Source organism: Schistocerca nitens, chromosome 1 (assembly GCF_023898315.1).
Source record: "Schistocerca nitens isolate TAMUIC-IGC-003100 chromosome 1, iqSchNite1.1, whole genome shotgun sequence".
Classification (NCBI taxonomy): Eukaryota; Metazoa; Arthropoda; class Insecta; order Orthoptera; family Acrididae; genus Schistocerca; species Schistocerca nitens.
This window is the reverse complement of record NC_064614.1, coordinates 255,244,205-255,270,204: the sequence shown is the minus strand read 5'-3', so window position 1 is coordinate 255,270,204 and position 26,000 is coordinate 255,244,205. Positions and strand designations below refer to the sequence as shown.

Below are 26,000 nucleotides of genomic sequence, written 5' to 3'. Positions count from 1 at the left end.
TTGTACTATTTGATGGGTAAATGTGTAAATAGCATTCTCAGTCGAGTAACCCTTCCAGAATCCGATCTGTGACATATTGAGTAAATCGTTTTGACTTAAATGTGAGACTACTTTTGAATACATAACTTTTTCCAATATTTTAGAAAATGAAGTCAGCAATGAGATTGGTCCATATTTATTTAAGTCACCCTTGCCCCCTTTCTTATTAAGAGGTTTGACAATTGTGTATTTCAATCTATCGGGAAAAATTCCCTCTGCCTGTGAAGCATTACATATATCGCTAAGGACTCCACTTATTAAATTAGAACAACACTTCAGATTTCTGTTACAGACTCCATCAGCACCACAGGAGCTCTTGTTTTTCAGTATATTTATAATTCCCTTAATTCCAGTGGGGTATTTTGATGCTATTTCTAAAGGCCCAAAGTACTGGGGAATGACATTTCTAAGATTTTTTTTGCTTCTTCAACTGAACCCTTTTAAACTTGTTTTTTTCTGAAAGTGATTGTTAAAAATACTCGCAACTTGTGAATTATCTCTCACAACATCATCATATAGCTTTATTGCTATGGTATGCTGTGCGCTGTCAGGCTGCCCCATCTCCCATTTGACAATATTCCATATAGTTTTAATCTTATTATCTGCATTATTAATTTCTGTCAGAACACATAAGCTTCTTGACTTCTTAATGACTTTCCTTAAAATATTACAGTATCGTTAGTAATAGGCAAGTATCGTCGGATCCTGACTTATTCTGGCCTGTCCATATATTTCCCTCTTCCTCTTACACGACATCTCAATTCCCTCAGTAATCCATGGCTTACTTGACTTTGTAATGGCTTTATAGGATAACGTTTCAGGAAAGCAACTCTCAAATATCGAGACAAATTTACGGTTTAATAAATTGAATTTGGCATCAGCATCATTTTCTGTGTGTACTTCATCCCATTCTACATCATTTAGGGTCACTTAAAGCTCTGTGTCCTGTTCGCATTAATAAGCCTCCCTGCCCTGTATGAACCTGCCTGAATCCTGTAAGGTGCTGTATGTGTTATTTCCATTAACTGTGCATCATGATCAGATAGCCCATTCAACTGTGTAGACATGAATTGTTTCTGCCTGATCACTGTCTATGAAAATTTTATCCATAAGTGCCCTAGTATCCTGCTGCACACGATTTGGAAAATTTACGAACATACCAGATTAAAACAACCAAACAAAGATTCTAGCTCATTTTTCCTCTACATATCGTTTAAGAAATCGACATTAAAATCACCACAAACCACTAACTGCTTCTTTTGTCTGACCGGTAGCTCAATAATGTCTCAAGAGTATTCATGAATAGCTGAAATCTACCTTGAGGGGATCTGTAGATTGTTTCAATTACTATAGAAGTATATCGCAGTAGCAACTCACAAGCACATGCTTCAAGGATCTGTTCTACACAAACACTATTTGTTTCAATAATTTAGCCTTTGTGTCCAGTTTTTAAATATAAGTAGCAACTCCTCCTTTTTCCATGTTGACTCTACATGAATAAGACGCTAATGTGTAATCGCTTAAATTTAACTTCTCCATCCCTGCGGTTACATGGAGTTCAGAGAGACACAAAACATCTATACCTTCACAATTTACCACATTTTCTAGGCATACAAGAAGCTCTCCTATCTTATTTTTCTATCCTCTAATGCTCTGATGAAACACAAATTTTATTGCTTCGGATACTGCTACAGACATTATGGTACTGTTCTGTTTTTATCTCTTTTCATATTCACTGTCTGTAACCTGACTCTAACCCACAAAATATGTCCCTCTGACTCCAGCAATCACAGGTATTTTGTCTTGTGTGCATGTGGCCCCCATTACAATTTCTACAAGAAGATCAACTAATCTATCCGTCCCCCTCCTATTCAGGTGCAGGCCATGATTAGTGTAACCCTATCTCCCAATTGCATCTACAGGCACAGCACAGATATGAGATTTAGTTTCTGTCAAAAGTAATCCCACCCCACCCCCCTTCCCAGCTCTCGGTTAACATGGTTGACAACCATATTAACCCAGGGCTCGTCATGGCGCTGCAAAACATCCACAAACCCCACACGAGTGTGAGCTGTTGCTGCACCTACTACATCTAGGTCACACCTAATACTGTAGTCCGAATTGCTAGCCAGGCTGTTTCCTGCTTCTCCTACTATAAGGTCATGGTTCTCGCCATCAAAATCTTTGCCCAATGCCCCTAGGTTTTCTGTAACCTGGCTAAGCTTAGCACTAGGTTTCAGTTCGAAGTGGTATGACTGTCTTCCCATTACGAAATTGAAGGAAAGAAAGATCAGTTAGGATCTGTACATTCCTCAGAGGGTTTGTGGTCTGAACAGCAGTGTGTGGCCTGCCATTAGCCGGCCGAAGTGGCCGCGCGGTTCTGGCGCTGCAGTCTGGAACCGCGAGACCGCTACGGTCGCAGGTTCGAATCCTGCCTCGGGCATGGATGTGTGTGATGTCCTTAGGTTAGTTAGGTTTATCTAGTTCTAAGTTCTAGGGGACTAATGACCTCAGCAGTTGAGTCCCATAGTGCTCAGAGCCATTTGAACCATTTTAGAGCCTGCCATTATCTAGCTGTAATATGCTATTCGGTATCATTATCACGAAGAGTTCATGAAAGGTAAGCCAGTGGAGTTTAGCACCCTTGCCACGTACTGGCGGGCTTTAGGCAATCTCGGCCGGCCGTGCGGTTCTAGGCGCTCCAGTCCGGAGTCGCGCTGCTGCTACGGTCGCAGGTTCGAATCCTGCCTCGGGCATGGGTGTGTGTGATGTCCTTAGGTTAGTTAGGTTTAAGTAGTTCTAAGTTCTAGGGGACTGATGACCACAGCAGTTGAGTCCCATAGTGTTCAGAGCCATTTGAACCATTTGAACCTTTAGGCAATCTCGTTCCAACATCTGTCACATAATCCTTATTGTTCTAGCCAATAGTTTCCCACATTGTGGCTTCAGGTGTTGCGTTGGTATGGGTCTTCACAATCTCTCCTTTCAGTGACCTTTAACCATATCGTCCACGGACAAACTGGTGTCGGTCTGACCGCCAAAAACTGAAGCGAAGCTCATCTCTGAACACCACAGAATGCCAGCCAATTTCCAGTTGACTCTGACTCTGCAACATGCAAGTCTCTGTCCTCCGTGGTGTGATTTCAGCGGTAAAAGACGCATGGGAACTCGAGATCTCAGTCCAGCATCCAGTTGCCAGTCCCCAACACTTTGTGGTGACACTGTGCATTTAATCTCCGCAGCCATTTCAGCTGTTGTCACCTATCTATTGGTCAGAGCCAGTCGAACAAGCATAAGATCTTCTCATGTTGTTATCCTTCAGGAAGAACCAGTACCTCTCTTCTGGTCACGCTATTGCTCTGAGTTCACGTCCTCAAGATTCGTTCTCCAATCATCGCAATACAGTCAATTAACTGTGTGATCTGTCAGTACCATACTCCTGTGTACATCTTGCTAATGACTGAGCCTTTCTCAAAGTCTGAAAGATGCCGATAATGTGCACGTGCACGTCCTCTGCTCATGCTGGGTTGCGATCTAATACTGAATACTTCCAGTTACTTTCGCCATTTTTTATCTGTAGGAATGACGTTTTCTTGAATTGAAATTGAGACAGTGTACGGATGAAAGTTTAATCAACTTATTTCCCATTCGAGAAAATATTGTACTTCGAGATTCGTAGCTTTCTATCAAGGTTCAATGACGTTAAAATTCCCATTTCCGCCAGCGTATTTGCGGGACTTAGGCTGTCAGGTCTGTTCTGTAGCCGTCAGTTCAGTCCGATGTGGCCGTATCTGATCTGTCACGGATCCTGCTCGCCGACTGCAGCTGACGTTTACTCAATTAAGCGTGCTACATCAAAGGGACAACGCATCTGCAAATTGGTTCTCAAGCTCCGATTGCTGGGGGGAAGGTAGAGTTATGAACATGCCTACTAGCAACCGCTACTTCAGCTAACACATTATGGTAATTAACTCGAGCCTCCTCCGTAATCTATTCAGTCTTGGAGATCAGTTAATCGGTCGATTCAATACTCTTAGCAAACCATTTCAGACATTACGTGATATTCACTGCCCCGAGACTGCTTATTCTGCATGTTATTTCACTGTATACTCACTTTATAGAAGTAACGTGGTATATCTACGTACAGTGGGGATCAATTAATGGCTTAACGGGAATAGGATTCGTAATGAATACGAAGGCAAGACGAGAGTGAGTTACTGTGAACAGTTCAGTGATAGTTTTGTCTTATCTTATAGCAAACCAACACCGACAACGACAGTTCTAGTGTATATGTTGACGTCACAAGCCGAAGAAGAAGTGATATAGGAAGTATATGAAGTTACTGAAAGGCTCATTCAGCACGTAAAGGTAGATGAAACTCTAATAATCGGGGGAGACTGAAATGCGGTTTTCAGGGGGGAGGAGTTCAAGCAAAGTATAAGAGAGTATATATGGCTTGGTACTGGGAATGAGAGAGGAGAAAGACTGCTTCAGTTCTGCAACAAATTTCAGATGGTCGTAATGAATACTCTGTTCATGAATCACAAGAGGAAGAGGTATACATGGAAAAACGGGGCTATACTGGAACATACCAAATAGATTACATGGTGGACAGACAGGGATTCCGAAAGTAGATAATGGGTTGTAAAGTGTAACGAGGAGCACATACAGACTCAAATCACAATTTAGTAGTGATGAAGAGTAGGCTGAAGCTTGAGAGACTAGTAAAAAAAATCAGTATGCAAAGAAGTGGGATATGGAAATACTAAGGAAAGAGGAGATACGTTTGAAGTTCTCTGAAGCTACAGATTGTGAGATAGGGAATAGTTCAGTTGTCCATTCAGATGAAGAGGAATAGGCGTCTTTAAAAGGAGCAGGCACAGAAGTTCGAAACAAAACTACAGGTACAAAAACCGTAAATGCGAAGCCATGGATGACACAACAAATACTTCAGTTCATCGATGAATGAAGGATGCACAAAAATGTTCTGGGAAATTCAGGAATGCAGAAATACAAGTCACATAAGGATGAAAGAAAAAGGAAGCGCAGGTAAGCTAAGGGGAAATAGGTGCATGAAAAATGTCATTGTCGGAAGGACTGACTCAGCTTACAGGAAAGCCAAAATAGCCTTCGCTAAAATTTAACGCAAGGGTGGTAACAATAAGAGTGCAACGGTAATCCCACTGTTACATGCAGAGAAGAGAGTGGATAGATGGGAAGAGTACATTGAAGGCCTCTATGCGGGCGAAGATATGTCGGACAGAAGAAGAAATAGGAGTCGATTGAAAAGAGATAACGGATTCAATATTAGAACCAGAATTTACGAGAGCATTGGAGGACTTAAGATCAAATAACGCCGAAGGGACAGATTCTGTCAGAATTTTTAAAGCCACCGGTTATGCGGCAACAAAACAATTATTCACAGTGTGTGTAGAATGTATGAGTCACACAATATACTATCTGACTTTCGGAACAACACATAATTCCAATGATTATAAGAGGCGACTAGTGCGAGAATTATCGCACAATCAGTTTAACAGCTCTTGCATCAAACTTGCTGACAACAGTAATGTACAGAAGAACTTGAAACAAAATTGAGGATGTGTTAGGTGACTATGAGTTTGGCTTTAGGAATGGTAAATGCGCCAGAGACGCAATTCTGAGGTTGCTGTTGATAATGGAAGCAAGACTAAAGAAAAATCAAGACACGTTCATAGGATATGTCGACCTGAAAAAAAGCGATCAACAGTGCAAAAAGTACCTCTTCTAAATTTTACGGAGATTAGGGGTGAGCTGTAGGGTAATACGGGTAATATACTATATATATATATATATAAGAACAAACAGTGAACAATAAGAGTGGTGGTCGAAGAACGAAGTGCTCGCATTCAAAAGGGGGACATAGCCCTTTTCCCCTGCTGTTCAAGCTGTACATCGAAGAAGCAATTACCGAAATAAAAGATGAGTTTAAATGTGGAATTAAAATTCAAGGTAATAGGATATCATTGATATAGATTCACTGATGACACTGCTATCCTCAGTGGAAATTAAGAAGAAGCATATGATATACTGAATGGAATGGCTATGAAATCGAAGTAAGATGAAAATAGTGAGAAGTAGCAGAAATGAGACAACTGAGAAACTTAACATCGGGATTGAAAGTCACCAAGCAGATGAGATGATGGAATTCTGCTACCTAGGCAGAAAAATAGCACGGGCCGGTCAGAGCAAGGAGGACATAGAAAGGAGACTAGCACAGGCAAGAAAGGCATTCCTGGCAAAGAGAAGTCTTCTAGTATCAAATATAGGCCCTAATTTGAGGAATAAATTTCTAAGGATGTATGTTAGGATCACAGCATTGTATGCTAGTGAAAATATGGACTGCGGGAAAGCCGCAATAGAATTGAGTTGTGGTGCTGCAAAAGAATGTTGAAAATTAGGTGGACTGATAAGATAGGGAGTGATTCTCTGAAGAATCGGCGAGAAAGGAAATACATTGAAACAGTGCAAGCAGAAGGGACAAGATGATAGGATATAAGTTAAGACGCCAGGGAATAACTTTCATGGTACTAGAGGGAGATGTTGGGGGTAAAAGCTGTAGAGAAAGATAGAGAATAGAATATATCCAGCAAATAATTGAGGTCGTAAGTTGAAAGTGTTCATCTGAGATGGAAAGCTTGGTTCAGGAGAGAAATTCGCGATGCACTGCATCAAACCAGTCAGAACTTTGATAATTCATAAAAAGTTAAAATGGATTCAGAATGTAGTACACAGATCGACGTGAGGTAAAGACATTGAGTAGGTGAGAGAAAGGAGAGATTTCATTGATATCAGTGGTTAAATGAAACACGTACCTTTCTTATAGTCATACGAGGGTTGGAATTTTAAGAGTAGCAACTACTTATTTACAGTTCGTACAAAACAGATACGTGTTTCACAGTTTTACTGACCTTCGAAGTAGTCACCAGCATTGTGTATAGCCCGCTGCCAGCGATGTGAAAGTCGTAGAATACTCTTAGCAGTGCCACTTGTGTTGACAGTTCGAGCGACGTTGTCTATTGCTCGACGAATTTGTAGTAGTTCTGAAGCGAAAGCCGTGAAGTGTTTCCTTCAGTTTAGAAATCGAGTTGTACTCTCGAGGGCTTAAGTCAGGGGAGTGCAGTAGGTGGTATAGCACTTACCAGCCCCATCAGTCAAACGAATCAGTAACAGCTTGCACTGTACGTGCTTGAGCATAGTCCTGCGCAATGATGGTCAAGTCCTGCAGAAAGTGTCATCACTTCTGTCTCTAAGGTGGTCGTAGGTTGTGTACACCATGCTCATAAATTAAGGATAATTGGAGAATGTGGTGCCACATAACGTGGCACTACACAAAACTGACGCTAATAGCATAGGCACATAGGGAACATACACGACACAGATCTGTAAGTCCACAGTATTGGTGATAAGTCGAGAAAACTGTCCCGAAACACATGTGCTACAAAACGCCTGTTTCCCTCGCATGTACCCCGACATCAATATAGGATATGATCACCATGCACACGTGCACAGGCCGCACAACGAGTTGGCATACACTGGATCAAGTGTTCGAGCAGCTGCTGGGGTACAGCTTCCCATTCTTGCACCAGTGCCTATCCTGAAGTGTCATGGGGGTTTGAAGACGTGCAGCGATACGTCGACCGAGAGCACTCCAGACGCGCTCGTTGGGGTTTAGGTCTGGAGAACAGGCAGGCCACTCCATTCGCCTGATATCTTCTTTTTCAAGGCATTTCTCCACGATGGCAGCTCGGTGGGGCCGTGTATTATCATCCATCAGGAGGAAGGCGAAACCCACTGCACACCTGAAAAGGCGAACATACTAGTGCAAAATGACGTCCCGATACACCTGACCTGTTACAGGTCCTCTGTGAAAGACATGCAAGTGTGAACGTGCACCAATCATAATCCCACCCCATACCATCAAACCACGACCTCCATACATGTCCTTTCAAGGACATTAAGGGGTTGGTACCTGGTTCCTGGTTCATGCCAGATGAAAACCCGGCGAGAATCTACAGAGACAGCTTGAAGGTGGTTCATTGAACTCTCTACCAGGCACATTATTGTGAATAGCAGAGTAATCACGTAGATGTAGATGTAGAAATAAGTGGGAGGTGACCTTTGTCATAGTCAAAATATCGTGCAAGGAGTTAAAAACTGATGTATGATTTTAAAGTTTTCAGCTCTTCGATTGTGATACGCCGTTCTACGAGCACCGATGCCTCCACAGCCCTTGATATTTACGTGGAGACGTTTACCAGAGAGAAATTTTATGTATAAACTCTGTCTGTGTTATATGTAAAAGCCTGAATCAGAAAATTAATTATAAGACTGGCACACTCCCATAACGTCCAAGCTAAACTACAATACGCCAACAGGTGAATAAACGGAATGAAACTGTAAGGCCCTGGCTGTGGATCCTAAAGGGGAGAATAGCGTCATATAAAAATTAAATTGTTCTAAATGGTAACGTTTTCATATTCAGTGACACAGATTACACTAACACACTGCATTTGGTTCACAATATGACGTCTTGTTACGAATAAGGTATTGGAAACCATGGGCTACCTTCTGCTGAGCACGTTTCATCTCTAAGTTTTCCTTTGTCATGTTCTGTCAATCTCTGCACCTGTCCTGTAGAATTCTATAGGTATGTGTTCTCCTTTTTCCCTTCAATGTTTTTAATAGACCTTCCGAGGCTCTGGTGTTGGGTAGCATCATGTTTATCGGTAGGTCTTCTAGGTCTTCTATGAGGAATATTACCTCTCCATCAGGTACACTTGACAGCAAAAAAAGTGGGTCACCCCTGAATTCCAACGTGTAGGCTGCACCTGAATGTATGCAACCAACATAGCATATCTGTGTTGCACATAGGCGCAACCCTCCACAGTACAGTCGTTGTAAGATACACAATGGGTACCGCTAGAGACTACTACAGAACACGGTCTTTATGACAGTCCGTCCAGATGTAAAGTAACACCACTTAATTACAATAAGTGACATTTAAAATGTTATGGGACAACTAGTGTTGTCACATAAATCGTTCAGTAATCCTTAGGCACAATTAAATATTTGAGACAGTATATGGATTTATAAAGTTGTATGGCTATTGGAAACAAGTTCTTTGTTGTCTAAAAGGTTTACCCAACACATGCTGAACGTCGTTCAACGTTCAACGGGGAGTGGTTTCGCATCAACTTTATGTAATAGTAAGTAGTTAAAAGAAAACGTGATTAACGGTGGCAACCACTCTACAGAAATCTCAACATTAACAGCGAATCACAAGTAATATCATTGTTCTCATTACTCATCAACAGTTACTTGTACACGAAGTTGTACTTTAAATGACATGACCAACATCTTTGTTCTGGATCCGGATGCAAACCCAGAACGTAAAGCCATTGTTAACCAAGCAAAGCTTTGTGCCTTAACGAGACTCGATCACTAGGCAGAAAGAGACGTCAAATATTAACGTTTGCACCAGTATCAGTTATCAATTCTCAACTTGAACGTAAATGACGATAATGTTTGTACGAAAGCAGGAACCCTAACATGACAATTGCCTTCTTGGTAATTAACCTCGAAAGACGTTGTATTGTGTTGCATTGTCAAGGAATAAAGGATGCACATGTTTAAAATTGAAATGCCATCATGTAATGCTGGGGACAAGGATGCGAACCCAGCACCTAATCGTATTGTTGAATAAGTACGTAAAATCATAATGTAGATCACAGTTTGTCACAAGTAGTGGGGTTGGAACCTTAAATGACGACTGAAATTGTATTGCCTGACCGGGATTCGAACACGGCGCCTACCGCCGCCGTTGTCTAACCAGGAACAGACGAGAAATGTCATATGTAGGTCCACCATCAGCGAGATGTGCACACGTTTAACTAGAAATAAGGTGACGAAAACATCTATGCTGACTGAGAGTCGAACGCCGCACCCATGGTTATGAAGACACGTTAATAATCAGCTTCATATTCAGTAGTAGGTAGGAGTAGCATGTTTAGTTGCAAACCTTACGGCCTTACTCATCCCTAGTAACGTGTTGCCTAATATCAGCGATATCATGATGTTAATTTACAAGTGGATTGCCTGCCGTAAAGAGCAATGTTCTCTAGTAGTCGTGTATCATTGAGATGCAAATGAAGTGCCTCGGCAGAAAGTAATTTCCGTCGTGCAGCACGTATTGTTTGAGAGACACTGAGTACATGTTATAAGTGCACAAAACGTGTATTATATACTATGTATATACTATTATTTTTAGAAGCTGCCGCCAAACCAGTTTACTTTTACATTCCGCTTAGTTGTCGTGGTTGAATACAGGTTTTCTTAAGGCTACATCTAACGCACAGCGCTTACAAGAAAGTATAGTTTCCTGCGTCATACTATTGCTAGCTAGGTGAAATATTTTGTGGTAGCTATGTTTAAAATGAATGTATTTTTGAAAGTATTGTTCGTCAAATATTTGAATAAATAGTCAACTGTAGGTATGCCTGCACATGTTATAGTACAATAGCTGTAGCTGCGTTAGTTTTTACTACAGACTTGGGTAGGTTAGGTGTAAATTTTGATCCTTCAAGGGGTGATCGTGGCCATGCGGTCCGGGTCTGTACTAGCCGCGACTCGCGAGCTACGGGCCAGCCAGGCTGGCGAGGCGAGACGGAAGTGAGCGAGCTGGCGGTGGCGTTGGTGGGCCAACAGCCCGGGACGAGCCAGCACGGCTGCGCCGCATGCCTCTGCCTCTGCCGCTCCGTTTGGCGTAAATAAGTTTACCTCCTCTCCTGGCATCAGTATAAGAGCGGCAAGCAGAAATACATATCAGGCTGTCTGCCGTAATGGCTCACTGGGAGAGGTCTATTCGAGGTAGAGTCAAAAAATGGTTCAAATGGCTCTGAGCACTATGGGACTTAACATCTGAGGTCATCAGTCCCATAGCACTTAGATCTACTTAAACCTAACTAACCTAAGGACATCACACACATCCATGCCCGAGGCAGGATTCGAACCTGCGACGATAGCGGTCGCGCGGTACCAGACTGAAGCCCCTAGAACCGCTCGGCCACTGCGGCCGGCCGAGGTAGAGTCGTCGCTCTCATTGAGGAAGGAGGATGATCCATCAGAGAAGCTGGCAGATGGTATGGCGTACCACATACCACTGCAACGAGATGGTGGAGGATCTGCCTTGAAAGAGGCACCACCAACAGGGCTCCTGGCTCAGGCAGGAAGAGAGTTATCTCACAGCAGGAGGACAGGGACCTAGTATCTAGGAGCAGAGAAAATCCCTTTCCGAACGCGAAGCAGTTGCGGCGGGAGACCAACTTCCCCGGCTCTAGTGACACGATTCGCCGAAGGCTGAGGGACGCTGGACTGCATGCACGACGATCCGCCGTCAAACAAGAGCTCAGCGAAGACAACGTTTTGTACCGGCTAGCATTTGCGGAGCTCCATCTGAGGGCGTCGTGGGACAACGCCATTTTCACTGATGAGAAGGTGTTTTCCACCAATAACGACGGTCCACGAATCGTTTACAGGCCGCAAGGGACGCGAATATGTAACCACGACGAGAAGAAGTGGCCGGCTATCTGTTACCTGCTGGGGTTGGAATTCTGCGAGAGGGGCGGGAATTCTTCACAGGATAGAAGGAACTCTGGACAGCGCGCAGTATGCTCACATATTGGAAAATGTGATGCTTCCGTCAGTGCGAATGCTGTACGCAGAAGGAGACGTCAAATTGGAAGAGGACCATTCTCCCATTCACAAGTCTGCATTTGTTCAGAAGCGGCTCTCCACGACTGGCGTCAACGTCATGGACTGGCCGCCACGGGCGGCTGATATGAACTCCATGGAAAACATGTGGGCTGAGGTCGCCAGAACATTAACAGAGAACTGGCCACGAAACCAACCAACTACTGCGGACGCTCTTTGGGACTGCGTCCTGGAAGCCTGGGAGGAAGTTGCTTCTTCAGGCTGTTACGTCCGACGGCTTATACATTCTATGCCAAGACGCGTGATAGAAGTGCAAAAGAATGAAGGATTCTGGATAAAATATTAGAGCTCTTAAAATGCTTTGTTGTGTCTTCTTTTTCGTCATTTTTCCTCATTGGGAGCTAGTGGATGATCGCGTGGCAACAGAGAAGATACAATATGGGTTAGCTTTCCTTTGAGTTGCCCTTTTAATTCAAGTGGGTTTCTTTTGAATATACGGTTTGTTAAGTATTGTATTTTGATTTCATTCATATCCTGTCTACATACTTACAAACTAATCAGCGTAGATGGACTCTGTCACAGCAGTTTTTGTTATTTCAAATACTTATCTCTCTTCCCCTCCATCCATGAATACACCCTCCGTCCTCCAATCAATACGCCAACGATTTCATATTATGTTTACTCGCCGCGCGGAACTAGCCGAGCGGTCTGAGGCGCTGCAGTCATGGACTGTGAGGCTGGTCCCGCCGGAGGTTCGATACCTCCCTCGGGCATGGGTGTGTATGTTTGTCCTTAGGATAATTTAGGTTAAGTAGTGTGTAAGATTAGGGACTGATGACCTTAGCAGTTAATTCACATAAGATTTCACACACATTTGAACATTTATGTTTACTCATTGTTAATATCTCTTCTATTCTCTCTCATACACTCTCTCTCTCTCTGACACTATCGCCGCAAGTGCCCTTCTATTACACTCCCACAAAACTTTGTAAACAAATCTAGCGGTTTCCAATGACGCTTCAGTTTCTCTTTTAATTGCTGCTGTCTTTACTCTCTATCATTCCTCTCACGACCAATGAATCCGTATTCTTTGATCTCCCCTTCCCTATAACTCATTCTTCGTTCTGAAAACAGTCCTTCCTTATCTCTCGGTCCTAAGATAAAACGAACTGTGGCACGCATCTAAGTAAGCAATACTTTGCAAGCATTTCACGCTTATATTTTGCACTTCTGCACTTCTATCCATTCGCAGATCCCGCCCTCCTTCCTGTTACTCGTCCCTTGACATCTGCATCTACATCTAAATAAATACTCTGCAATTCATAATTATGTGCTTGGCAGGGGTTTTTTGGTCTGGTGAATTAATCTTGTATTGATGTGTAAAACGTGTAGGTTCACATCTCACGTCAGGCGTAGATTTTTGACACACACAAGTAGCTCTCCTTCACCCCTAGTAGCGCCAAGTGCAGAACGCCAGTAAGCTCCGTAGTTCAACATCCGCAGTAAACATAACATCCCTTCGCTGCCGACTGGGCATTCGTTTGAACTGTGACAGATGGAGAAACCCCGTAAGGCAGAGACTCTGTCACCAGCAAGCCGTCGTAAACTAGAAAACGTATTTCATTTAATGAACCAATGGCCATTTAAGTTCACAAGGCTCTTACTTTATTTGAAACTGAGACGTTGAAAATTGTGGTGCTGGACTGCGATTAGAATTCGATTTCATTGTGTTCCCGAAGATTGCAAACTCTTCTAGGCGTCCTCGAAAGGCACCTATCTGGTTTCGAATCCTGATCAGCACAAAATATTCATTATTTCGTTTCAAGCCCTAGCATGTGCACTCCGAACTACTGGTGAAAAATTGTTGCATTTTCAACGTCTCTTCGTGCGTTGTCAGTTGTAACGTGTTCGTTTCAACTCACAGCCACGTGATGACCTTTTTATCACAACATTACAAGATCAAACGTTTCCTTACATCTTTCCAAGTTCAAACATTCCTCTCCATCCTGCTGGTGAAAACGGATTTGGGTTTGACGTTGTGTTCGTTCCGAACACCAACGACGACATGTTGTGGATTCAACTTCTAGCCAGCAGAGTATTTTCCATCACATCATTGAAAGTACAAACATATCATTCCTAGCAATTATTGTAAAAGAATTTGATAGGTAAAGTGTCTTCATGACCACGTTTGCGGGGTTTGAATTCCATTCAGCACAGAACTTTTCGTCGCCTGATGTCTAGCTAAACATGCGCCCATCAAATTCCGCGTTAAGGGCGGCCTGAGTTGCATTCCCAGTTCAGGACCAATTTTATCGACGTACAGAAGCTCGAATTGCCGTCTCACTGTATTTTGATTATAATTCGTTAGCCTTTTTGCGACCTCATTTTAATACCTCGTGGGAGTAGGCATAATATTTTGCTTTTTGAACACCGAACAATAACACACAAAGATAGTAGATGGAAGGATACAAAGAAAAAATCAGACTCATGGGTGTGGATCCAGTTCATCATAAGAAGACTAAACAAGAGGGAAACATTACGAAAGCAATGAATACGCTGGTTAGTATACATTATTTATATAGATCTGAAGATGAAAAAGCGCAGATCTGCACAGTGCCCGCATCTGCACTTTAGTTTCTGTCTTAATGGGCATAATTTTTAGTTTCTTCTCTTCTGAATTATTAAGTGAATTGATTATTACGTGGTACAGAATAATTAGGTAACTGTGTTTCTTACAGCTTCCATTCGCACCAAAATTTTTCTACGTTCTTGTGCAATTCATGAAATTCTACTTGTATCATCACAAAACTGCACATAGATGCAATCGATTTCGAGGTGCAAAGTGTTTGTTATGTTACTTTTCGTGACAGGTTGGCAAAGCTGATTTCCAAAGACTTTTTATTGTACTGAAACAATCTTTTGAAACAAAGTAAGAAGGTAAGTGTTTTATTCGTATATATTTTGTAGGAAACTGTAATCGTGATGGAAGATTACACACCTGAATGTTTGACACAGCTGGTAGGAGAAAACGCTGCATATTAACCAAACCCCGCGCCTCCTCTCCGTATCCTCCTATGACACGAGCACAGGATTCTCCTCCTATAACGCTACAGAGCTGTTCCTAGCATAGCTGAGATTTGGCAAGACCGTCACATACATTTGGCATCACTCTGACACTGCAATCACTTCCGCGTATGGTACTGAACTGACTCGCTAAATTCATTTGATATTCGCTTTCCATTTGAATGACTAGTGGTTTATAATCCTCACGTAAACTACGACACTGAGAGAGACATTTTAATTTTTTGGCTAAAGAAATGCTATTCTTCACATAAGTGACAACTTTTACTATCTTTCACGATGCGTTATGAGGTTGAGCGACAAATACCATGACGAGAGTGGTGTGGTGGCAGCAATGTGTCCGTAGCCCCATGGTACCGCCCGTGTCTCGTGTTCCGGCGGTTGAGAAAATCGTCAGATCTAACCGTGCTAGGGGCAGCGCGTGCGAGAATTTTTGTGTATTATTTCATGGAGCTGCGAATTCCCACAAAAAATTTCTGTAACAAAATCAGAAGAAAACCTTTACACATCAAATCCTCTTGGCAGCTCGACTCAGTAAGTTGTGTTAATGGTCGTAGATCTCGGCTTTCTGACTACCTAGCTGCTATTCAATACAAGCGTCTCTGGAAAATTCGAATCGACCGCCAACGATACGAAATTGAATAATGTTCTTCACTTAAGACTCCCATGCCAGGGTGATAAGTATGAAGGAAATAAATTGATTAGCAAATCGCAAGAAAATACTTTCAGCTCAAAGTCCAATGGTGAAAAACTTACAATGCTGCACAACAGGTAACGCCTCTTTCCGCTGCTGACAAGCAAATTTTGGGTTTCTAGGAATACGTAACTTTATTTATGAAATGCCACATTTGCATACCTGTTGAGTATGACAGAAACACAGACCCAATCGATATCTAAGTGAGTAGTGTTTTACTAATACGTGCAGATAGAGGCACACTTGTGTACAGATACTCAGTTTTGTTAAAACAGACTTACTTTCGTCGTAAGGTTATTGTGGGTAGTTTTATTTCATTTCTTACAATACAGTGCACAGTTTTCGGAAGGTTTCTCTTAGTGATGTTAAAACAATATTAAACATGAGAGAGAAATTAATCATCTACGATATATGCGAATTCTCTGATGTTATCTATAACAGTCTGACAATGCACATGCAGTATATTGATTACATGCATGTAGAAAACTTGTTATGAGTTAAAGCTGTCAAACAAGGTTTGAAGAACAATAAAATGCCACTACCAGACGACAGCTAATGTAGAAAATACTTTTCTGACTATTTTGGCACGATGCACTCTCCCCATACATAGTACAAAAGCTTCGAGTCGCATCTGCTGCCTGGCCATCTATTAAACCTGAAAAGAACAAAATAACACAGAAGTTAGCCTTTTTTCCACATGCGACTATTTTGGGTTGGGAAATGAAGAGAATTATGTTCAAAGTTCCATTAAATTGATAACTTCAGCAGACAGTAGGATTGCGTTTATAAAAAATGTAGTAGCGATGGAATAGAACACGCAACGTTTTATCAACAGTGCGCGACGCTTACCGTTATCCTACTAGCTGTAGCGTAGCTACAGCACCTCTGAAAGTGAACATCGGTTCCTCCAGAACTTCGGCATTCCACAGTGCTGTGAGATAATGCATATGGCCGGATCTAGACTTGTGAGAGACAGAGAGTTACAGCATTTCTTTTGCATTGCACGATGGTTTCAACAAACAGACAGCGCAATAGAGTAGCTCAAATGGAAAGGAACACTTCCTATTTAAATTTCTGCATCCTACACTGTTGGCAGTTCTGTGTAGGTGGCAGTTACGTTATTTTATTTCGGTAATTACATAATAGAGTCGAATGTATGCACTGGGTAGCCAAGGCAGCTAGTTCATGGTGATTCGGTCAACCAAGTAAATGAATGTACTGAACATCCTGCAAACCACTACAGGGAGCCTGTGGGTCAGAATTCTCATCTTGTGTGCCGCAACGGTGTTGTGATAGAGAACTGAGTCGTAGAGCAGAGGGTTTGGTGGTGTGTTGGACTGATCGTAGTTTCATAGAATGATGGTCTCGGTTTGATTCCAGCTTCTGCCGATGCTTTTTGACAGGGAGAGGCAGATTCTATTCTCTTCTGGCTACGCCAAGTGAAGAAGTTATAATGGCATTGTGGTCTGAAAATCACATTGGACATAATATTCCTTTTCTACCAAGTAGACGTTAGGTGGAACCACAAGAAAGTAAGGAGTGGCGACATGTAGAAACTCTATCACCAGTAACCTTTCTTATACTAGTTATTTATTTCTAGTGACGAAACAAACACTGTGTATGGTCACAGGACACTTTTTCCGTCTTTTATTTGAGATTCTGTACGTCGATAAAATTGGTCCTGAACTGGGAATGCAACTCAGGACACCCTTAACGCGGAATTTGATCCCTTCGTGACAATACAGCTCGACTACAACTTGTTGTTTGTTCAAAACTGCAGATTCCTCAACATCTCCACATATTGCGCATGAATGGGTTGGAATCCTGGCCCAGCACTAAACTTTTTACTATGTATTATCAAGCTCTAGCATGAGAACACCTATCTGCTGGTGGATAATAATTTTTATTTTCAATGCATTTTCATTCGTTGTCAACACTAACGATATCTGACGTTTTTGACTCCCAGTGAGACACAGAACTATTTGCGAGATCACTATAAGATCAAGTATGTTATTCCGAGCTGCTGGTGGAGGAAAATTCGGCAAGTGTTGTCTCTTTGCGTGTAGTCAACAACAATATGTTTGGGGTTCGATTCTCAGTCAGCACTGAACACTTCGACATATTATTTATAGTTCAAACATGCTCACATGTCGCTGCTGGTGTAACAGACCCATACTTAACTTTCCTTTTCTCTAGAATATAACAGCGATACGTGCCGGGTTGGAGTCCTGGGAAGGAAAAATTTATGTTTCGTCTCGCCATTTAATTTAATACATCTAGCTACTGCCGAAAAAATCCGATATGTCAAATTTGATTGTGCTTAGATAACAATCCGATTAGGTTCTGGGTTCGAATCCCTGTCCCACACAAAGCTTTACCTCACTGCATTTCAAGCAAGTTTCTTGTGAAGAAGCAGTATTTAACATCTCTCGTAGTTCGTTAACAGGGAATTCGCGACCGTTAAAAATGTTTACGTTATGTAATTTAAAGTTGATATTTGTTAACTGATACTGTCTAAAATCGAGGTATATCACTCTCTTTATGGCTAGTCAGGAATGACTGTTAATTTCCGTCAGTAACGAACTCTTAGTTTGCATTACCTGGGTTTGAATCCATATGCAGAACGAGTAGGTTCGTCGTGTCATTTGAACTTCATACATATTCTCAACTAGCTGCTTGTGAATAACGTTTACTTTTAATGACATTTTGTGTTAAATAACAAGTATAGTATGTTAGTTTTAAGAAGAAATCATGAATACGACGAACTTACTATGTGCATTACCTATCTGACGTAATAACGAGAGTGCTAACATTTTAGGTATGTCAGTTTTTGCAATAAATGCGGGCTTACAAGCCTTAAGGACAGTCTTATCTGTGATGAGGTGTTCCCTGATATTTTTAGTATCGTGGTATTACTTTACATCCTGAGTTATTGCGATACAGAGCAGTGTTTTCTAGTGGTGACTTGTTGGAACCATTTTCAAGAGTCAAACGACTGTATCAAGGAGCGATTAGAGGACATGCTAGACAGATGCGTTATGTGGGTTGCATGGGAATCAGGCGAAATGCAATCCAGGTCGTTCGGATACTTTTGAGCATGACTTTACTTCGTTACCAATCCGATTAGGTGCTGGTTTCGCATCCCTGTCACAAGCTTTATATGATGGCATTTCTATTTTAAACATGAGCATACCTTGTTCCTTGTGAATGACACCATATTAAACGTCGTTGGGGGTAGTTCCCAGGACGGTAACTGTTGACTGGATTCCCAATTCAGTACAAACATCTTCGTCATTTATTTTCAGTATCTGAATTGATAACTGATACTGGTGCAAACGTTTATACTTCACGTCTCATTATGCCTAGTGATCCGGTCTCAATAAAGCACAAACAAAGCTTAGCTTAGTTAGCAATGGCTATAGGTTCTGGGTTTGAACCCAGGTCCAGAACGACGACGTTAGTCATGTCATTTAAAGTTCAAATTTGTGTACACGTAGCTGTTGACGTGTTACGAGAACAATGATATTATAGGTGATTTGCTGTTAATGTTGAGAATTCCTTAGAGTGCTTGTTGCCATTAATCACGTTTTCTACTGGTTCGTCCAATATCCAGTTCCCAGAGCCACTCGCCATTGAGCGACCTTCAGCACGTGGATGGAAAATCGTTTAGAGAGCGAAAAACTTTTTTTGAATTGCCGTACAGCTTTGTAACTTCATATATTGTCTGAAGTATTACTGTACGATATATGTAAAATAATCCGTTTTCTCAGAACTTTTGGTATGTAACTTGTTGTAATTAAGGTTAGTTTATGAGTGTTATGGGGTGTCCCATCGCTTAGAACGTGTTTTCTAATATGTTTTGTATGACGATATTAGTTGACGCTTAGACTGACTGCTATAAAGACTTTTGCCTCTTAGTAGTCTCTTGCGGTACCCATTGGGTGTAGTCAAACGACTGTACCCCAAGGGGTTTTGGTGTTTAGAGGACCTGCAACACAGCGACGTTATGTTGGTTGTATTCAGCAGTGACCCACTTTTTTTGCTGTCAAGTGTACATAAGTCTCGATCCTGCTGGTTTGGACACGCGATCGCTTTGTTTATAAGGGTGGCCTTTACTCTTTCTGTTGTCGTTAAGTTTTCACTGAGAGAGATCTCCTGCATTTTGTTTCACAGATGGCCGTTACTACTTACATTTCTTTCTCCGTTGCATGTTTTGTAAAGCATTTTGCACTTGTTTATATCCCTAGGTCTTTAAGCCTGGTACGATTTTCAATCTGCTCCCCCATATGCATGTCTCAGCTGATACAGGTGCTCTTCTTAAATTTCTGAGGACTACCATTTCCGTTTTACCCTCATTTATTTCGCTGGCCTGGTGGGCGCACCAGTCCTCCGTATCGTTTATTAATTCTTGTTGCTTTGCAATGTCCTTAAAACCTATTACAGTATCGTCTGCATATGCTTATGAGATGATGTCCTTCCTATTGGGTATTCTCACAGTTTTTTTCTGCTCCCAGAGGAATCATTGAGTCTCCCTGAATTACTCCGTTTCGTTGGAGTATCAGCTGCGATAGGGAGAAGTTGTCTGAGATCCTTATTTCGATCGCTAGTAGTATTACGGTTATGGTTCCTGTGAATGTATTGTTTCCCTTACGGTTTCCTCTAGGGTTTTGTCACTAGCTTTCTGTTTATGAATGCAAAGGCTTTTGTGAAGTCTGTAACCAGTACATTAAATTTTTGTGAATATGTTGAAAGGTAAGATTCATGATTCTTTTTTTTATAGTCATCGGTCTTCTGACTGGTTTGATGTGGCCCGCCACCGATTCCTCTCCTGTGCTAGCCCTCCATCCCAGAGTAGCACTTTCAACCATCCACGTCCTAAATTATGTGCTGTATGTGTTCCAGTCTCTGTCTTCCTATACAGTTTTTGCCCTCTACAGCTCCCTCTAGTACCATGGAAGTATTCCCTGATGTCTGAACAGGTATCCTACCATTCTGTCCTTTCTCCTTGTCAGCATTTTTCACATATTTTTTCCTCTCCGGTTTTGCGCAGAAGCTCCTCATTCCTTACCTTATCGAGCCACCTAATATTCAACTTTCGTCTGTAGCACCACATCTCAAATGCTTGGATTCCCTTCTGTTGCGCTTTCTCACAGTCCATATAATACTGTACCCCAAACGTACATTCTTAGAAATTAAGGTCTATGTATGATAATAGCAGACTTCTCTCGGCCAAGAATGCCCTTTTTGCCAGTGCTAGTCCGCTTTTGATGTCCTCCTTACTCCGTCCGCCGTTGGTTATTTTGCTGCTTAGGACGCAAAATTCCTTAACTTCATCTACTTCGTGACTATCAGTCCTGATGTTAAGTATCTCGCTGTTCTCATTTCTGCTACTTCTCACTATTTCGTCTCTCTTCGATTTCCTTTTAGTCCATATCCTGCACTCGTTAGCCTGTTCATTCCATTCAGCAGATTATGTAATTCTTCTTCACTTTCACTGAAGACAGCAATGTCGTCAGCGAATCCTATCATTGATATCCTTTTACACTGAATTTTAATCCCACAGCTCTACCTTTCTTTTATTTCCACCATTCCTTCTTCTAGGTACAGACTAAACAGTAGGGGCGACAGACTACGTCCCTCCCTTACGTTCTTTTGAATTAGAATACTTCTTGGTCGTCCACTCTTATTTTTCCCTCTTGGCTCCTGTACATACTGCATGTTACACGTCTGTCCCTACAGCTTACCTATATTTTTCTCAGAAATTAAAACATCTTGAACGATTTTATATTGTCGAACGCTTTTTCTAGGTCGATAAATCGTATGAACGCGTCTTGATTTTTCTTTAGTCTTGCTTTCATTATCAACCGCAAACTCAGAATTGAAGCCCAGGGGCCTTTATCTTTCTTATATCCAAACTGAATGTTATCTAACGCATCCTCAATTTTCTTTCCGATTCTTCTGTATATTATTTTTGTCAGCAACTTGTGTACATGATTAAGCTGAATGTGCGATAATTCTCGCACTTGCCACCTCTTGTAGTCCTCGGAACTGGGTGGATGATATTTTTCCGATAGATGGTAAGTCGCCAGTCTCATACAACCTACAAATGATTCAAATGGCTCGAGCACTATGGGACTCAACTGCTGTGGTCATCAGTCCCCTAGAACTTAGAACTACTTAAACCTAACTAACCTAAGGACATCACACACATCCATGCCCGAGGCAGGATTCGAACCTGTGACCGTAGCAGTCGCACGGTTCCGGACTGCGCGCCTAGAAACGTGAGACCACCGCGGCCGGCTACAACCTACACACTAACGTAAATAGTCGTTTCGTTGCCACTTCCCCAAATGATTTTAGAAATTCTCATGGAATGTTATGTATTCCTTCTATATTATTTTGTGTTAAGCCGTACAAAGCTCTCTTAAATTCTGATCCCTTATCTCTTTTAAATCAACTTCTGTTTCTTCTTCTATTAGACAAGTCTTCGATCGCACAGAGGCCTTCAATGTACTTTCTCCACCTATCCTCTTTCTCTTTCCTCTGAATTTAGCACTGGGATTCCCGTTGCACTCTTAATGTTACCACCCTTGCGTTTAATTTTACCGAAGGCTATTTTGACTTTGCTGTAACTTGAGTCAGTCCTTCCGACAATGACGTCTTTCATGCACATACTTCGCCTTAGCTTCCCTGCGCTTCCTTTTTCTTTCGTCCCTATGTGACTTGTATTTCTGCATTCCTGAATTTCCCAGAACATTTTTGTACTTCCTTCACTCATCGATCAACTGACGTATTTCCTCTGTTACCCTTTCGCGGCCGAAGACTTCCGGCATAAAGTCATCCTCATTCTGCCAACGGCCTTGTCAAAGAGTGCGGAGGAGCGGCCAGAGGTTCAGGGCACTCTCTTGTCCTAGGGGTGGGGAACTGCCCCTGAAGGTGGAAGAATCAGCAAAGAAGATCAACGGCATGAGGATGCATAAGACAATGAAACCATTGCATTAAATACACGTAACGTGTATCCACAGGACATGTGGCCTGTAACTGAAGAAGTGTCATGGTAATCTCTCCTTTAGCAAAAGATTCCGGAATAGTCCTCCATTCGGATCTCCAGGAGGGGACTGCCAAGGGGGAGGTTACCATGATAAAAAGATTGAATAATCAACAAAATAATAAAATTCTACGAGTCGGAGCGTGGAATGACAGAATCTTGAACGTGCTCGGAAAACTAGAATATCTGAAAAGGGACATGCAAAAGCTGACTCTAGATATAGTAGGGGTCAGTAAAGTGAAGTGGAAAGAAGAGAAGGATTTCTTGTCAGATGAGTATATGGTAATATCAGCAGCAGCAGAAAATGGTATAACAGGGTAGGATTCGCTATGAGTATGAAGGTAGGGCAGAGGGTGTTTTACTATAAATACTTCTGTGAAAGGATTATTCTTATCAGAATCGACAGCAAACCAACAGCGACAACGATAGATGAGGTATACATCCCGATGTCGCAGGCTAAAGATGAAGACATAAAGAAAGTATATAGAGATAATGAAAGTGAAGGGAGATGAAAATCTAATAGTCATGGGGGACTGGAACGCAGTTGTAGGGGAAGGAGTAGAAGAAAAGGTTACAGGAGAAAATGGGCTTGGGCAAGGAATGAGAGAGGAGAAATATTAATTGAGTTCTGTAATAAACTTCAGCCAGTAATAGAGAATACTCTGTTCAGGAATCAGAAGAGGAGGAGTTACACTTGGAAAGGGCCGGGTGATATGGGAAGATTTCAGTTAGATTACATTATGGTCTGACAGAGATTCCGAAATCAGATACTGGATTGTAAGGTGTGACCAGGAGCAGATACAGACTCAGATCACAACATAGTAGTGATGAAAAGTAGGCTGAAGTTTAAGACATTAGTCAGGAAGAATCAATAGGCAAACAAGTGGTATACGGAAGTACTAAGGAATGACGAAGCTATAAATACAGCAACAAGGAATAGTTCAGTAGGCAATATAGTTGAAGAGGTATGGACATCCCTAAAATGGGCGATAACAGAAGTTGGGAAGGAAAATATAGGTTCAAAGAAGTTAACTGTGAAGAAACCATGGGTAACAGAAGAAATACTTCAATTGATCGATGATCGGAGGAAGTACAAAAATGTTTCGGGAGAATCAGGAATACAGAAATACAAGTCGCTCAGGAATGAAATAAATAGGAAGTGCATGGCAGCTAAGACGAAATGGCTGCAATAAAAATGTGAAGAAATTGAAAAAAAATGAATTGACTCAGCATACAGAAAGGGTCCCAACAACCTACTATGACATTAAAAGCAAGGGTGATAAGATTAAGAGTGCCACGGGAATTCCACTGTTAAAAGCAGACGAGAAAGTGGATAGGTGAAAAGAATACATTGAAATTCTCTATGAGGGGGAAGATTTGTCTCATGTGATAGAAGAAAAAACAGGAGTCGATTTAGAAGAAATAGGGGCCTGGTATTAGAATCAAAATTTAAAAGAGCTTTCCAAAACTTAAGATCAAATAAGGCAGAAGGGATAGATAACATTTCACCAGAATTTCTAAAATCGTTGGGGGAAGTGGCAACATAACGACTAGTCACATTGGTATGTAGACTGTATGAGTCTGGCGACATAACATCTGACTTTCGGAAAAGCATCATCCACACAATTCCGAAGACTGCTAGAGCTGACAAGTGCGAGAATTACCGCACAATCGGCTTAACAGCTCATGCATCCAAGTTACTGACAAGAATAATGTACAGAAAAATGGAAAAGAAAACTGAGAATGCGCTAGATGTTGATCAGTTTTGGCTTTAGGAAAAGTAAAGGGACGAGAGAGGCTATTCTGACGTTGCGGTTAGTAGTGGAAGCAATACTAAACAAAAATCAAGACACGTTCACAGGATTTGTCGACCTGGAAAAAGCATTCTACAATGTAAAATGGTGCAAGATGTCCGAAATTCTGAGAAAAATAGGAGCGAGCTATAGGGACAGACGGCAGATATACAATATGCACAATAGCCAAGAGGGAAGAATGAAGTGCTCGGATTAAAAAGGGTGTAAGACAAGGATGTAGTCTTCCGCCCCTGCTGTTAAAACTGTTCATCGAGGAAGCAATGATGGAAATAAAAGAAAGGTTCAGGAGTGGAATTGAAATTTAAGGTGAAAGGATATCAATGATACGATTCGCTGATGACATTGCTATGTTGAGTGAAAGTGAAGAAGAGTTTCATGATCTGCTGAATGGAATGGATCTGGATTTGCGTGGAGACAAGTATCAGAAAAAATTTTATGTTCGGATCTCTGGCTCTGTTAAATGTAAAAATGTGAATCATAAAATTAATTATGAGGCTGTCACTCTCCCTTAAGCACTCCGTCTTCAGACCACGAGTGGCCTACCGGGACCATCCGACCGCCTTGTCATCCTTAGTGCAGGATGTGGATAGGAGGGTCGTGGGATCAGCACACCGCACTCCCGGTCGATATGACGGTATTCTTCACCGAAGCCGCCACTATTCGGGTGCACCCCGAAAAATGGCAACAGCACATGGCGGCCTGGATGGTCACCCGTCCAAGTGCTCACCACCCCCGACAGTGCTTAACTTCGGTGATCTCACGGGAACCGGTGTATCCACTGCGGCAAGGCCGTTGCCCACTCTCCCTTAAGACCCAAGCTAAATTACGGTATGCAAGGGGGGTGAATAAATACAACGAAATTGTAAGGCCCTGGCTGTGAATCTGGAAGGGGAGAATTGCGTAATACAAAAATTAAAATGTTTAAGGTGTTAAGAAAAACACGATTTGAATGAATATATAAATTTACTCAAACAAAACACAAATATGGAAACGCGTATGCCTGTCTGATAGGAACAAAATTAGAAATACAATATGTACCCAGAACTCCAAAGGAAATGAAACTTACTTTTGGCAAAGTTACTTTGAGAATTGAGTAGGGCGGCTGTAACAGCAACTGAAGTTCTGAAAATAGCTCACGATTTCCTACTAATTGTTTACATCGATTGCTTGCTGAATGTTAAACTGAAAAAGACGCATGCATCTACCAACGCACTGATCGACCCAGAAAAGGTACTTTATATTCTCAAAGTGTATTCTAATCGCAGATTGTCCTAACCTGGTGGTGGTGCTATTCTGCTCACCACAATTTATCAGTGGAATATGAGAAGAGTGTTGCCTCAGCCTATGGCTCTGTAAAGTGCGAATTTACGACCGTGTTTCTGTAGACTACCACGCTGATTCTCCATTTGTCTGTTGCAGTGGAGACCGCAACTTGCAGAGATGCGTTCAGCGCCACGACGCACGTTAAAGTCTCCTCTTTTCTATCAGAAGCAAGCAGCTTTCCCTTTCCTCCCCCCCCCCCCCCCCCCCCAAAGACAACACGAACGCCAACCATTTCTCTGTCCCCAATGGC

The 26,000-nt window shown here is 42.0% G+C and overlaps 1 protein-coding gene and 1 pseudogene across 1 annotated transcript in view; both read right to left on the bottom strand.

Annotated features, from left to right (window-relative positions):
- LOC126241582 (parathyroid hormone/parathyroid hormone-related peptide receptor-like) overlaps positions 1-26,000 on the bottom strand; it is a gene marked incomplete at its 3' end in the record, with an annotated part of 617,417 nt that overhangs the window by 322,686 nt on the left and 268,731 nt on the right. The gene's annotated exons all lie outside the window — the stretch shown is intronic.
- Positions 25,107-25,224, bottom strand: LOC126213036 (5S ribosomal RNA; annotated as a pseudogene).